This window comes from Quercus suber, unplaced genomic scaffold (genome assembly GCF_002906115.3).
Source record: "Quercus suber isolate HL8 unplaced genomic scaffold, Cork oak 2.0 scaffold_151, whole genome shotgun sequence".
Taxonomy (NCBI): domain Eukaryota; kingdom Viridiplantae; phylum Streptophyta; class Magnoliopsida; order Fagales; family Fagaceae; genus Quercus; species Quercus suber.
Window position 1 is genome coordinate 712,262 of NW_027069612.1, and position 13,773 is coordinate 726,034.

The window sequence follows — 13,773 nt, forward strand, 5'->3', positions numbered from 1 at the left end:
AAATCATCTGGTCCGAGGACTACAGGCATGAATGGATTTAAGTTTAAACACTTAAATGAATCGTGACAGTGTTAACTAACTCAAATCATCTGGTCCGAGGACTACAGGCATGAATGGATTTAAGTTTAAACACTTAAATGAATCGTAACATTTCGATACGCTGATGAAAAGAAGAGTTTGATTAATAATAATACCTTTTGAGGTTATTTACATTCCACGGGCGTGGTATCACGTGATTATCTAGGTCTTCAAGGAAGTATGCCCCAATCCCAGCTCTTGAAGTAATACGATACGGTCCTTCCCAATTAGGACCTAGCTTTCCCCACGCTGGATTCTTTGCAGTGCCAACCACCTTTCTTAGTACAAGATCGCCAGGTTCCAGAGGCCTGAGCCTTACGTTGGCATCATAGCCCTGTCTAAGCTTTTGTTGGTAATGTGCTAATCGGACCATTGCATTTTTCCTCCTTTCATCAATGAGGTCCAAGCTTTTCCCTAGCAGCTCGTCGTTACCCACCGGACTAAACGAGCTAGTTCTCAGTGTCGGGAATCCAGTTTCCAAAGGTATAACGGCTTCAGCCCCGTATGTCATTGAGAAAGGGATCTCTCTGGTAGACCTGCGTGGAGTGGTTCTGTAAGCCCAAAGCACATGTGGTAATTCTTCCACCCATTTACCCTTCGCGTCGTCTAACCTCTTTTTTAAGCTATTCACAATGACCTTGTTGATAGCTTCTGCCTGGCCATTACCCTGGGGATAAGCGGGGGTGGAGTACCTATTTATGATCCCCAGCTCGCTACAATAGCTCTTAAAGGCTTTGCTGTCAAACTGCAGGCCGTTGTCCGAGATAATGGCATATGGGACTCCGAATCGAGTAACTATATTCTTCCACACAAACTTTTGCACGTCTACGTCTCAGATGTTTGCTAGAGGCTCTGCTTCGACCCATTTGGTGAAGTAATCAGTGCCGACTAGTAGATATTTCTTGTTTCCTGCAGCCTTAGGGAATGGTCCCACGATATCCAAGCCCCACTGGGCAAAAGGCCATGGGCTGAATAGTGGGTTAAGAGTCCCCCCTGGCTAATGTATATGCGGAGAAAATCGCTGACACTGGTCGCACTTCTTGGCATAATCCAAGGCTTCATTTTGCATGTTCGGCCACCAATAACCCTGAGTGATTGCTTGGTGAGCCAAGGATCTTCCTCCAGTGTGGCTTCCACAGATTCCTTCATGCAGTTTCTCTAATAACAGCTCGGCCCTTTCGGGATGTACGCACAACAAGTACGGCCTTGAGTAGGAGCGTTTGTATAGTTTCTGATCCTCAGATAGCCAGAACCTGGCTGCCTTCCTCCGAATCTTATCGGCTTCTCCCTTCTCTTCGAGCAGGATATCTTCCTTCAGAAACTTAACCAGCGGGTCCATCCAACTGGGACCAGCCCTGACCTGATGTACTTGGGGCGTTCCTCTTCCCATTTCGGTAGGCTCATGTAGGTCCTCAACGAGGATTACTCTCGGCAAATCCTGTGCCGAAGAGGTGGCTAGGGTGGCTAAAGAGTCGGCGTGCGAGTTGCCACTCCTAGGAATGTGCAACAGACTGAAAGACTCGAACCCTGACTGCAAGCGCTTAGCTCGGCTTAGGTATCCTTGCATTCTTTCGTCCTTTGCCTCAAACTCTCCCTGGACTTGACCCACAACCAATCTGGAGTCCAAGAATACTTTTACCGCCCTTCCTCCCATCCTGTGGACCATACTCATCCCCATCAACAGGGCTTCGTATTCTGCCTTATTATTCGTCGCCGGGAAGCCTAACCTTAATGCTTTTTCAATAACGATTCCTTCGGGGGATATCAGCACTAGCCCCACCCCGGAGCCTCTATGGTTTGCAGCACCATCCACGTACGCTTCCCAAAGGGAGGGTTCTTGTCGGGAAACCATGCCAACCGATTTTTCATCCATGTCCAGTGTTAGCTTAACTTCTTCTATTCGCGGCTCTGTGAACTCGGCTACCAAATCAGCAAGCACCTGGCCCTTGACCGAGGTACGTGGCATATACTTGATGTCAAAAGCTCCTAGGATCGTCCCCCATTTTGCAATTCTCCCGGTGTAGTCTGCACTTCGGAGTATAGCCCTGAGCGGAAGCTGGGTGAGGACGATGACTGTATGGGCTTGGAAATAATGCGGGAGCTTTCGTGTGCCGTGCACCACTGCTAAAATAGCCTTTTCCAACAGTAAGTAACGGACCTCGGCTTCATGAAGCGATTTGCTCACACAATAAACAAGTTTCTGCACACCGCCATCTGCTCGGATCAGGACCAAGCTTACAGCATGGGTGGCTACTGCGATATACGCAAACAAGACTTTGTCGGGCTCGGGGCTGGACATGATCGGTGGTCGAGCTAGATAGTCCTTTAACTGTTGGAAGGCCGCGGCACACTCCTCTGTCCACTCGAACCTTTCCACTTGTTAATCAAGGAAAAGAAAGGCCGGCACCTATCCGCCGATCGAGAGATAAATCGATTTAGGGCTGCCGTCATTCCTGTCAGCTTCTGAACCTCCTTAGGGTTCCGAGGAGGTTGTAACTCATTAATGGCCTTTATCTGGTCGGGGTTGACCTCAATTCCCCTGTGAGTCACCATATACCCCAGGAACTTGCCTGACCCCACGCTAAACGAGCACTTGGCAGCGTTCAAGCGTAGATTGTACTTCCTGAGAATTTCAAAGGTGCTTTCCAGGTCCTTTACATGCTCGGACACCACTTTGCTTTTTACCACCATGTCATCTATGTAAATCTCGATATTTCTTCCTAACTGCGGTTCAAACATTCTCGTCATCATTCTTTGGTAAGTAGACCCCGCATTTTTCAAACCGAACGGCATCACCTTGTAGTGATAGTTACCCGTGGGGGTCACAAAAGCAGTCTTTTCTTGGTCTTCCAGGGCTAAGGGTATCTGATGATAGCCTTGGAATGCGTCCAAGAAGCTCATTCGGGGGTGCCCGACGGTGGCGTCCACTAGTCGATCGATTTTAGGCATGGGGAATGGATCTTTAGGGCACGCCTTGTTTAAGTCGGTGAAATCTACACATACTCGCCATTTCCCGCTCTTTTTCTTCACCACCACAGTATTCGCCAACCACTCCGGGTAGAAGACCTCTTTAATAGCCCCAGCCTGTTTGAGCTTTGCCACTTCTTCTCTGACTGCCTCAGCGTGTTCCTTAGACGGACGCTGAGGGGGCTGCTTCTTAGGGGTGATCATGGGGTTTACCCTCAAATGGTGGCATATAAATTCCGGATCCACCCCCGGGGCTTCATAAGCATCCCAAGCAAATACGTCGAGGTTCTCCTTAAGAAGTTGCACTAACTCCTCCTTTTCCTGCAACGGCAATTGGGATCTGAGTTGAAAGAATTTCTCGGGATCATCCCCAATGATGACTTTCGTCAAATCTTCGCACCCCGCGTCATGGATCGAATCTTCAACGGGCGATGATCGGTGCTTTGTTTGCTATAAATCCCTGGCTGATGACCCAGCTCCGGGCTCGTGTTGAATGGCAGCCACCAAGCATTGTCTCGCTATGGATTGATCCCCCCGGACTTCGCAAACTCGGCCTTCGAAAGGATACTTGATTTTTTGATGCAAGGTGGAAGAAACCGCCCCCAGCGCATGAAGCCAGGGTCTGGCTACAATTGCCGTGTAGGGTGAGAAGACGTCTACGACTATGAAATCCACCTCCACCACCTCTGAGCCAGTCTGCACAGGCAGTCGTATTTGGCCTTTCGGGGTAACAACCCTTCCTTCAAAACTGATCAGCGAAGAATGATATGGTGTTAGGTCACTCGGTTTGAGGTTCAGCCCCCTGTAGAGATCAGGGTACATTATCTCCGCAGCGCTTCCTTGGTCAACCATCACCCGTTTCACATCATACCCCCCAATTCTAAGGGTGACGACCAACGCATCATCATGAGGCTGGACAGTACCCACTTTGTCGGCGTCCAAGAAGCCTAAAACCAGCTGTTCATCAAGTCTGCATTTCTTCGGACCCTGGCCAGATTCCCCCGCAGGTAACCGATCCACAGACAGGACCTTGGACGGCCAGGATCCTGTTCTCCCTGGTGCCGCAAAGATAACGTTGATAGTTCCCAGAGAGGGTTTCAGAGTGTCATCCCTCCGGGAGTCCGCGCTCGTCAGACCTCCTCGGTCCCTAGTGTGATGCAGGAGATGTCGCAATTTCCCCTCGCTGACTAGTTGTTCCAGATGAATCCACAAATCCCTGCAGTCCTCAGTTGTGTGCCCATGATCCTGGTGGTATTGGCAGTAGAGATTGCGGTTACGTCTGTCAGGATTCCCCGCCATCTTGTTCGGCCACTTGAAAAATGGCTTGTTCTTGACCTTTGCCAAAACTTGGTGGACTGGGTCTCTGAATACGGTGTTGACGGTTTGGGGATTGGCTGTTCCTGACTGCGCAGGAAAGTCTCTCCTCGGCTTGCTGCTGGTGTATCGATCTGACCTGAAATCCCTCCTTTCAGGGGGATAACCTTCTCCTTGCCCTTCCATTGCTGTTGGTCTTCTTCAACTCTTTTGTACTTCTCAATGCGGTCCATTAGCTGGCGAATGCTAGTGACGGGCTTACCAGACAGGGATGTCCTTAAACCGTGGTCGGTAGGGAGGCCGAGCTTAAACGTTTCCAAGGCCATCACGTCAAAATTGCCCTCCATGTCGTTAAACATTTCCCAATATCTATCCGAGTACACCTTCAGAGATTCTCCTTCCTTCATGGTCAAGGACAGCAGAGAGGATAGAGGTCGGGCCACTCTTCGGCATGTAACAAATCGCGAATCAAACGCCCGGGTGAGCTCTTTGAATGAGCTGATGGAATTTGGGCTCAGCCCATCGAACCACCTCATGGCAACTGGCCCGAGGCTAGAGGGGAAAACCTTGCACATCAGCGCTTCGTCCCTGGAGTAGACAGCCATCCTCTGGTTAAAATGACTCACGTGTTCCACGGGGTCTGTTTTGCCGTTGTAGATGGTGAACGTTGGTTGGTTAAAGCGCCTACGAAGTCTAGCCTCTTCGATCCTGCACGTGAAGGGTGACCTGGAAATCTGGTTTAGAGCCTTGCTCATGGCGTCGCTTCCGACGTCTCCGCGGGATGGACTTCCGCGTTGCCCCTTATGAGGAGATTCCTGTTCGTAGGTATAGGTCTCGCTGGCCGGTGTCCTGGATTTGGGTTGATAAGTGACGTCCGGCTAATCATCAGGGTCCTCATCGGAATACAAGGGAGCCCGTTTCCTTTTTGCATAGCGTAATTCCCTTTTTAGTTTTTCAACCTCCCGCTGCAAATCTCGGTTCTTCTCTGCATGGGATATGTGGCTTCCGCCATGTGACTGGCTCTGACCAAGAGGTACGGTGTGCACGCTACCCTCGCGGTCCTGCCTTCGCTCTAGGTTAAGGAAAGGGTCCTCCTGCTGAGGTGCCCTAGACTCTGCTTCTTGTTCACCGTGTTCCGCCATCACCTACCGTTGTCTCCACCCCTGCACAAGCTCTTCCCATAGACGGCGCCAATTGTAGGGTCGACTTTTGTGGCCTAAGCCCAAAAGGGATTGGTTATAGGCCCAACGAACCCAAAACAATGAATTTGTAGAGAGTGGGCGAAAGAGCTGGGCTGGTTATGAAGCACAGAGCAGTCAGCTTGGCCATATGCACTAATGATAGCGTGAACTAAAGATCGGATAACTCCATGAATGAATGTCCGAAGAGGTGCTTTATTGAATAAACAGTGATTACAACGTTTGGAGCTCTAGTAAAGTTTTTCTCCCTCTTTTTTCTCCCCCTTTATTATCAGGGACCCTTCTTTTTTATATAGCCTCCCTTCCTATAATCTCTATCGTCCACTTGTCCTTCATCCACGCATCCACTCGAGTGCATGTCATGTCGTGCATCTACTTTAGTTCGTTGTGATAGCTGATGGTGCACTGTTCAGGGGTCTTCTCCACATAAATGCAGTCAGAAAAGCTGTTGCAGTGCATTAAATGCGGTGGTACCAGCCTTTCCTTCAGATATTTTCTAGTTTTGATCATTTCCGGATCCACCCAAAGTCCATCATCACCGTTGGGATCGTTGGGGCGGTTAGACGGACTTTTCACACATTCGTTTGATCAAAGCTTATCACAGCCGAGGAGAAAGACATCCTCGGACAAATGGTGGCCTCCTCGGACGGCACTCCCCTTCTGCTTCAGGGCTTCCTGCTTTAGGTGGGCCGCCCCAACCGTCTATTAATTCTCGGAAGCACCATGGCCCTTAATCAGTGGGTTCCGGGCCCATTTAGTAGCTTTGGGCTTCCCCCCCCCCCCCCCCCCCCCACAATATCCTAATCTTAAAAATCTTCTTATGAGAAGCTTTGTAGGCCACACTATCCTAGTGTATGTAACACTTTTCCTTGCTTTTTAGATGAATTATTGTCAAGATTTTTGGGGAAAAAAAACACATTTCCAGTGGTATTTCATCATGTGGAGTCAGGTGCAGCTCTAGGATTTTTGTCCAGGGGGGTCAATAAGAATCTTGATTAGAAGATAAATCTTGAGTAAAAGGTGAATCTTGCAGCCTATGGAGTTTACTTATTACAAATTTGTCTATAGTTCTAGCAAAAGAATAAAAAATAAACTATAAGATCATTTGGCATATTTTTTTCTAATGTAATAAACATATTAATTATTGTTATTAATTGATTTTTTTGTAATTTTTTAATTTATAAATTTACAATTCTTTAAATATTTTATAATTTTATTGTCCTTTAGTGTTAATGTATTGACCCATCCACATAGCCAACAACTACTCACAAGTCACAAATTCAGTCAAATAGTAAAAGTGCAAAAGACAAACTTAATTATGACTACACATAGATTCATAGAAACACAATAACAGTGACTACACAATCAGGCACGTATATGGCTCAAAACTCAATTAAAAAATACAAAACACTATAACCCATATTCACCGTATGGCAAGACATCAAACATGTGAGTAAGAGGTGGAGCTTCGAAGAAGACACATGAACAGAGATAAAGACAAAGCAAAAACACACTCAGAGAGAGAGAGAGAGAGAGAGAGAGGTAACGATTAAGAACATAGATTGTCAAAACCAGATCCAGGCGGCATATCAAGCGGCAATTAAGTGGCAGCGGTGGCAAATCGTGGGCTAAGTAGTGGCAGATTTTGTGTGTGAAGCATAAACAGCCTTTTTCCTTTGGGTTTGGAGAGTGAAGAAGGATAGTAGGAGTTTTTGAGGCTACACAGCAACAACTACTAGGTTTTATTCGGCTTTATTTTTATGATTTTTCAAAATTTTATTTATGGGCTTTGTTTTTCTGAAATTAAAGACCGAAATTTTCTATTGGACTTTTTTTTTCTTTTTTTTTTTCAGAGTTTTAGCTGAGCTTTAAATAAAAAGGGTCAGGTTTGAAGGTGAGGGTGTGCAAATTTGTATTGTCAGGGGTTCAAAACAATTTTTAATAAAAATATTATATATATATATATATAATTTCGGGTCAGGGGGTTCATATGTATTGTCAGGGGTTCAAAACAATTTTTAATAAAAATATTATATATATATATATATAATTTCGGGTCAGGGGGTTCATTTGAACCCTCTGCAGTGGTGGAGCGATATATGCACAACCTATCATGTTTTCATTTGTGTGAGAGCTAGCTTGTGCTTATGTTATATAATGTGCATATGTGTGAAACATTTAGTTTTACGTCCACCTGCAGATGCTGCAGCAATTACATCATTCCCAGAATCCTTTGCGAGGAGAGAAAGTCTTGTGCTATAGTTATGATTCACAGCATAGAAGTCTGAAAGCACCATGGCCATATACCTCTCTGCCACTCTTCCAACCGGGGACTTCAAATCAAGAACTACTCCAACTGGTATCAACTCATTTGCCATCATCAAAGGCTCGTAACCGCAAAGGCTGAGACTGAGCAAAAGAAAGGATAGGAATTTAGAAAGGAAGGGCTTCTGGTTTGTCATTGTCATGCTAACCTATGCTAATTGCTAGCTGAATGTCTGAATGAAGCTTCATATTATTAATCAATATCACTTTAATACTGATTTGGATAGACATGAATGCATGGGCCATGCTCTAGATGAATGCAAGTGGGTATAGATATTTTCAGATATGAAGTATAATAAGTTATAATAACTTTGAAACCTACATACAGGGCCGGCCCGCGAAAAATTTATGCGGGACCTTTAATATGTAAATATTAATTAAACAAAATTATTTAATACTAATCAAATTAAGGTTAATTTAATACATTAAGTACATAAATAATACCAATTAGATTAATGTTAATTTCATATAGAGAATTGAATATCATAGTTGAACCTATAAATATTAATAAAAAAAATAAAAATATATTGCGATTGAAAAAGATACTTTATTTTGGATATAAGATGATGCATAGTTAAATAAAATTGTAATCTAATTTTTAATTTTATATTTTGATTTTAAGAGAGAGAGATAGATATTACTTGGTGTATGACTTTGTAGGATATTATTTTACAAAAATCAAAGTCTCAAACTATTAGGAGAGATTAATCTATAATTGATGATTTAACACATTTGCAACATCTTTTTGAAATATTTTAGGGTTTCAATTGAGTTAAGGTTCTATTAGTCTCATACTTTGAGAGTCTTAATAAAAATGAAAAAGAAAAATGCGCTAATTAAAAGCACTATAAAATGTTCAAAATATAATGTGATATTGTCTCTCATTGATGAACTTCATCAATTTAACTAATGAATATTTATATCACTTTTTGTGATTAATAACATGGCAATTTATTAGCTAATAGTAAAATTTGTAGTATCCTTAACATCACTAATAAAAAAAATGTACAACCTTTAGAAAAATATATATATATATATATATAATTTTATAAAAATTTGGGCCTCTAACTATGGAAAGTGGGACTTTTTTTCCTAAAGAAAAATTTATTTTTTGGTGAGGCCTTAGGCCTAGGCCCAACTTGCCTATGCCTTGAGCCAGCACTGTTAATGAAACTTCTCTCGCTTTTTCAAATGCATGTATAAGAGATCTGAAAGAGAAGGTGTAAAAAAAAATGGTACGGGTTAAAGCCCCTGTTAGCTGTGTCAAAATTTTAAAGGGGTATTTGTATCTAGGTTTTGTCATTTTCATAATTATAAATATGTCAGTCATCTTTTTAATATTTTACTTTCTTTACTGAAGTAAAATTTTAATTACTCAAATACCACGCACTACATTTTGTGAGGCCAACACGTTTGATTGTTATCAAACCCCCTGGATCTTAGCACATACATCAGTTTCTTTGTTGATGTCAATACTCCTTAATGGGGAAAAAATCTAGAAATTTTACTGATGGTCACCTCTTTGTCTTTAATATCTAAGATTTAAACCCTCATTCTCCCGATTATTGAGAAAAAAAAAATACTTATTAATAATAATATAGATATCATTTAACTATTTAAGAATAAACCAAACAAGTGAGAAACATATCGTTTTCAATATGATATGGACCATATTTTAGGGTTTTTTTTTTTTTTTTTTGTTGAGAAAGACCATATTTTAGGTTGATCACTTTTTAGTTAAAAAATAAATAAATAAATCATTAAGAACATTACTTTGTAAGTTTTTTTTTTTTTTTTTAAATGTTTTTAGATGAGTTACAAAGTAATGTTATCATGATATACTTGTAGCATTTCGTTCGCTGATTAATTAGATTAAATAAGATATAAGATTCTAAAGCGCTTGCCTATATATTTTCTGAAAAGAGAGGAAGTATAGTACAGTTATTTTATTTTATTTTTTCCTGAGGGACTGTATGGTTAATTAGTTATTGACATTGTTAGGCTCAAGCTCTTGTTCATGCATGCGTGTTGGCTCATTATGGTCTCAGAATTATTATTATTAGATGCCAAGCTAGTTGTTGATGTAGAACAGGCTTCAAATGTTATTGCTATCATTGTTGCTGATTGCAAGGATGGGATTAAACGCATTCCTTTGGTTAAAATATAACATTGTTAATGGCCTTATAGAAAAGGCATATAAGTATACCGATGCACTTGCTAGACTTGGAGTTTTGCTTTCTGGGGATTTTGTTGTTGGAAAAAGTTAATGGATGCCAGGGTATTGATATAATCGGCATTGATATAATCCCATTTAACTAGTCATTTCAGAATTCAGCAAAAAAAAAAAACTAGTCATTTCAGAAGAAATACCAACAAACTAATTAATGCCTCGTGTTTCTAAATGTCGGAATGAAGCTTCATATTATTAATCAACAATGACTCTAATACTAATTTGGATAGACATGCATGGGCCATGTTTTAGATGAATACAATTAAGTAGGTATAAACATTTTCGGCTATGAAAGTCTAATAACTTTGAAACCTGGGGTTCTTAGGGCTTGTTTGGTAAGCATACTCAAACACATGTTTTCAATTTTTAAATAACATTATACGTGTTTTTACATACTTTTTTACCCACACGTATATATAAAAAAAAAATACAAATAACATTACTCAAACTCCTTTACCAAACAGGCCCTAATCTTCTCACATGGTAATGACTTTGAACAAGAGGAAAAATCCTATCATATTCTTGACTTTTCTTACTCTTGGATTTCTTAATGGAAAGGCCAACCCCATCGCTATTTGCAAGTCCTACATTTGGTATTTTTGAATCGAACCGTGACTTTTCCCACTTGCAACATGGCACAATGTTATTGGACATGTTAGAACTATTTTAAAAAATAAAAGGATAAAGTTTAATTACAAAATTGATTGTAGTTTAAGGTTATAACATTATTTAATAAAATAAATATTACTACATATTTTAAAAATATAATTGTTGAATTGTATGTTCTTTACGTCCTTAATACGTATATTAAACTTTGTGTCAATCGAATATTATTCACTATATGATCTATAATCTTATATTTTATGCATAATTTTAAACTACAAAAATTTGCAATTTAAACAATTTATTGATTACATAGCTATTGATCTTTAATTTTTTTATAAATTTTGCAAGTATTGAGAATATATGAAAAAGATATAATCCAATGGTGGATTTTTCAAAATTCATCTCGAATAAAAAAATATGGCAAAACTACACTGTTAGTCCCTGAAGTTTAGTCTGTGTGCGTAATTGGTCCCTCAAGTTTGAAGTGAACATAATTAGTCCCTTAAGTTTTAAAACTGAGTTGTATTGGTCTTTTTACTAACTTCTGTTAACAGTGTTACTTACGTGGCTAACCTCACAATGATTTGGCATTTTCTTTAATGACGTGGCATATTTTTAATAAAAAAATTACAAACTAAGTGAGGAAAATAAGTATTAACCGGACCAAATTAAAAATAAAATAAAATTTCTACCTACTGTACAAACCCACAGCGAGAGAGAAAGGGAGAGAGGAAAGAAGCAAACCCCAGCCGCCGCCTGAAGTTCCATTCTCTAGCTGCCGCCAACAATAGCCCAAGCTGTAGCTGCCGTCAGCGACAGCATAAGCCCTAACATTGCTGACGACAGCCACTGCCCTAGCAACCACCGGCGACAGCCACTGACCCGCCTCCCTCCTCCTCCTGCACAACCACTGTCCCGCCTTTGTCCTCCCATCTCAGGTATTACTCTTTTTCCTATGGTTTCTCACCTCAATTTAGGTCCATGTAAGATTGTTTTCTTTCCCTGTTTTTGTATCTATGTGTTAGATTCAGAATACGAAATTATATGGTATGAGAAACAATTTGGTTATGATGTAGGATGCATAATTATCACCAAATTATAAAACTTCATGTGTTTGTAAATGTGGTTGTGCAACCCATTTAGGCTATTTGTAAATGTGGCTGTGCAACCCATTTAGGCCATATATGATACTTACCTGTTTGTCTGTTTTAGGTCAAACAAAATTATCACCAAGTGCATACAATTTTTTATTTTTCCTCTTTATTTTAAAATTATAAAGTGTCAGATTATTTTATGTGATTCTATGTGTTGTGTAGGTCAGAAAAGTTTATTATTGAATAAATATATACATATCAGTACCACATTTCAATAATGGTGGACCCATTTGTGTCAGTAAGTCAAATAATATCACACAAAGAGAAGGACCACATATTGTTTATTGTTTAAATGTTGTATTCATGCATAGTTTTAGTTAGAATTCCATGGGTTTTGGTTTCTTAAATACTACTAAATAGGGTATGATAATCAACTGCTTTGAGGAAGTGTATGAGGTTTTGCAGCTTTGTTGTTTTTTTTGTATTGTGCTGAAATGTTGAAACTTTATGATTGACAGAATCAGTTTTATTGTGTAAATGTGTTATTTGTGTATAATTATCCAAATGTTACCAATTGTGAATGTTAACACAGGTTTTGTTTGAGTATAAATGTATTGTGCATATGAGGCAAATTTTTACTTGTTAAATTTAATAGAAGAATATTACATGTTGGTTTTGAATGAGTAACACCTGTATAACTTGGCAAATCTAATTTGGTTTTGTCTAAGTATTACCAGTTGTGAATATTAGGACCTAGGAGGCAAATTTAGTTTGGTTCAATTTTTATCCCTTAAAGTATCCAACAAAATGGCCTGCATACATAAAAAATAAAATTACAGCTCAAATGATGATTCTTTATTTTATTATCTAATTTATATTGAAATTGTACAATAACTTTTTTAAAATAATCCAGCCCTTTGCTATGTCTATTGTTAATGGAAAATTCCTTGCTCTTGTTGTAGGGATGGATGACTTTGACTTTACAATCACCCTTTACTATTGGGGAAGATTAGGAATAATCCATACAGATACGAAGGAGGGGAGACAAAGATATATGAAGATAATAATTCTGATGAAATGTCACTTGTTGAGATATGGAATAAGGCCAAAATTTTTGGGTATGGTGAAAATGATATATTTATGTATAGAGTGCCTACTATGCCATTTGCAGGTGGTTTAAAACCTTTGGAGAATGATGTTGATGTAATGAACATGGTGAAGTGTATTAAAGGTTATAATGAAGTGGAAGTGTACGTTATGTTTTTAGATGATTATGAGAATGCTATTAAGGGGAGACAAAGATATATGAAGATAATAATTCTGATGAAATGTCACTTGTTGAGATATGGAATAAGGCCAAAATTTTTGGGTATGGTGAAAATGATATATTTATGTATAGAGTGCCTACTATGCCATTTGCAGGTGGTTTAAAACCTTTGGAGAATGATGTTGATGTAATGAACATGGTGAAGTGTATTAAAGGTTATAATGAAGTGGAAGTGTACGTTATGTTTTTAGATGATTATGAGAATGCTATTGGTAATGAGGGAGATGGGGAAGATGGTGATAATGAGGGGGGTAATCTTGATGAGGGAGATAAAGTAGATGGAGTTGTTAGTGAAGAGGATAGTGTTCATAAGGTTCATTTTGGATGCAGTGAAAGTGATGACGATGATATGTTTGCACAGTATATTAGCAGTGGTGAAATAGCCTCTAAAGTAAATGGCTTACCTGATGAGACCTTGTGTCTTAGAAAAGATAAGTAGGTGAAACTCAAAGAGGGAAGAAAGGGAAAGGCTATTGCATGTGGGGTTAGTCCTAGTAGGGTTGGTGGCAGTGGGTTTGATCCTAGTGGTGTTGGTCAGAGTGAAGTTGGTGCAAGTGGTGTTAGTCCTAGTGGGATTGATGCAAGAGGTGTTGATCCTACAAAGGTTGATGTAAGTGGGGTTAATCCTAGTGC

At 40.2% G+C, this 13,773-nt stretch overlaps 1 pseudogene; it reads right to left on the reverse strand.

Annotated features, from left to right (window-relative positions):
* The window catches only part of LOC112022236 (glutamate receptor 2.8-like), a 35,484-nt pseudogene extending 27,464 nt beyond the window's left edge, over positions 1–8,020 (reverse strand).
* Positions 8,021–13,773: the final 5,753 nt, after the last annotated feature.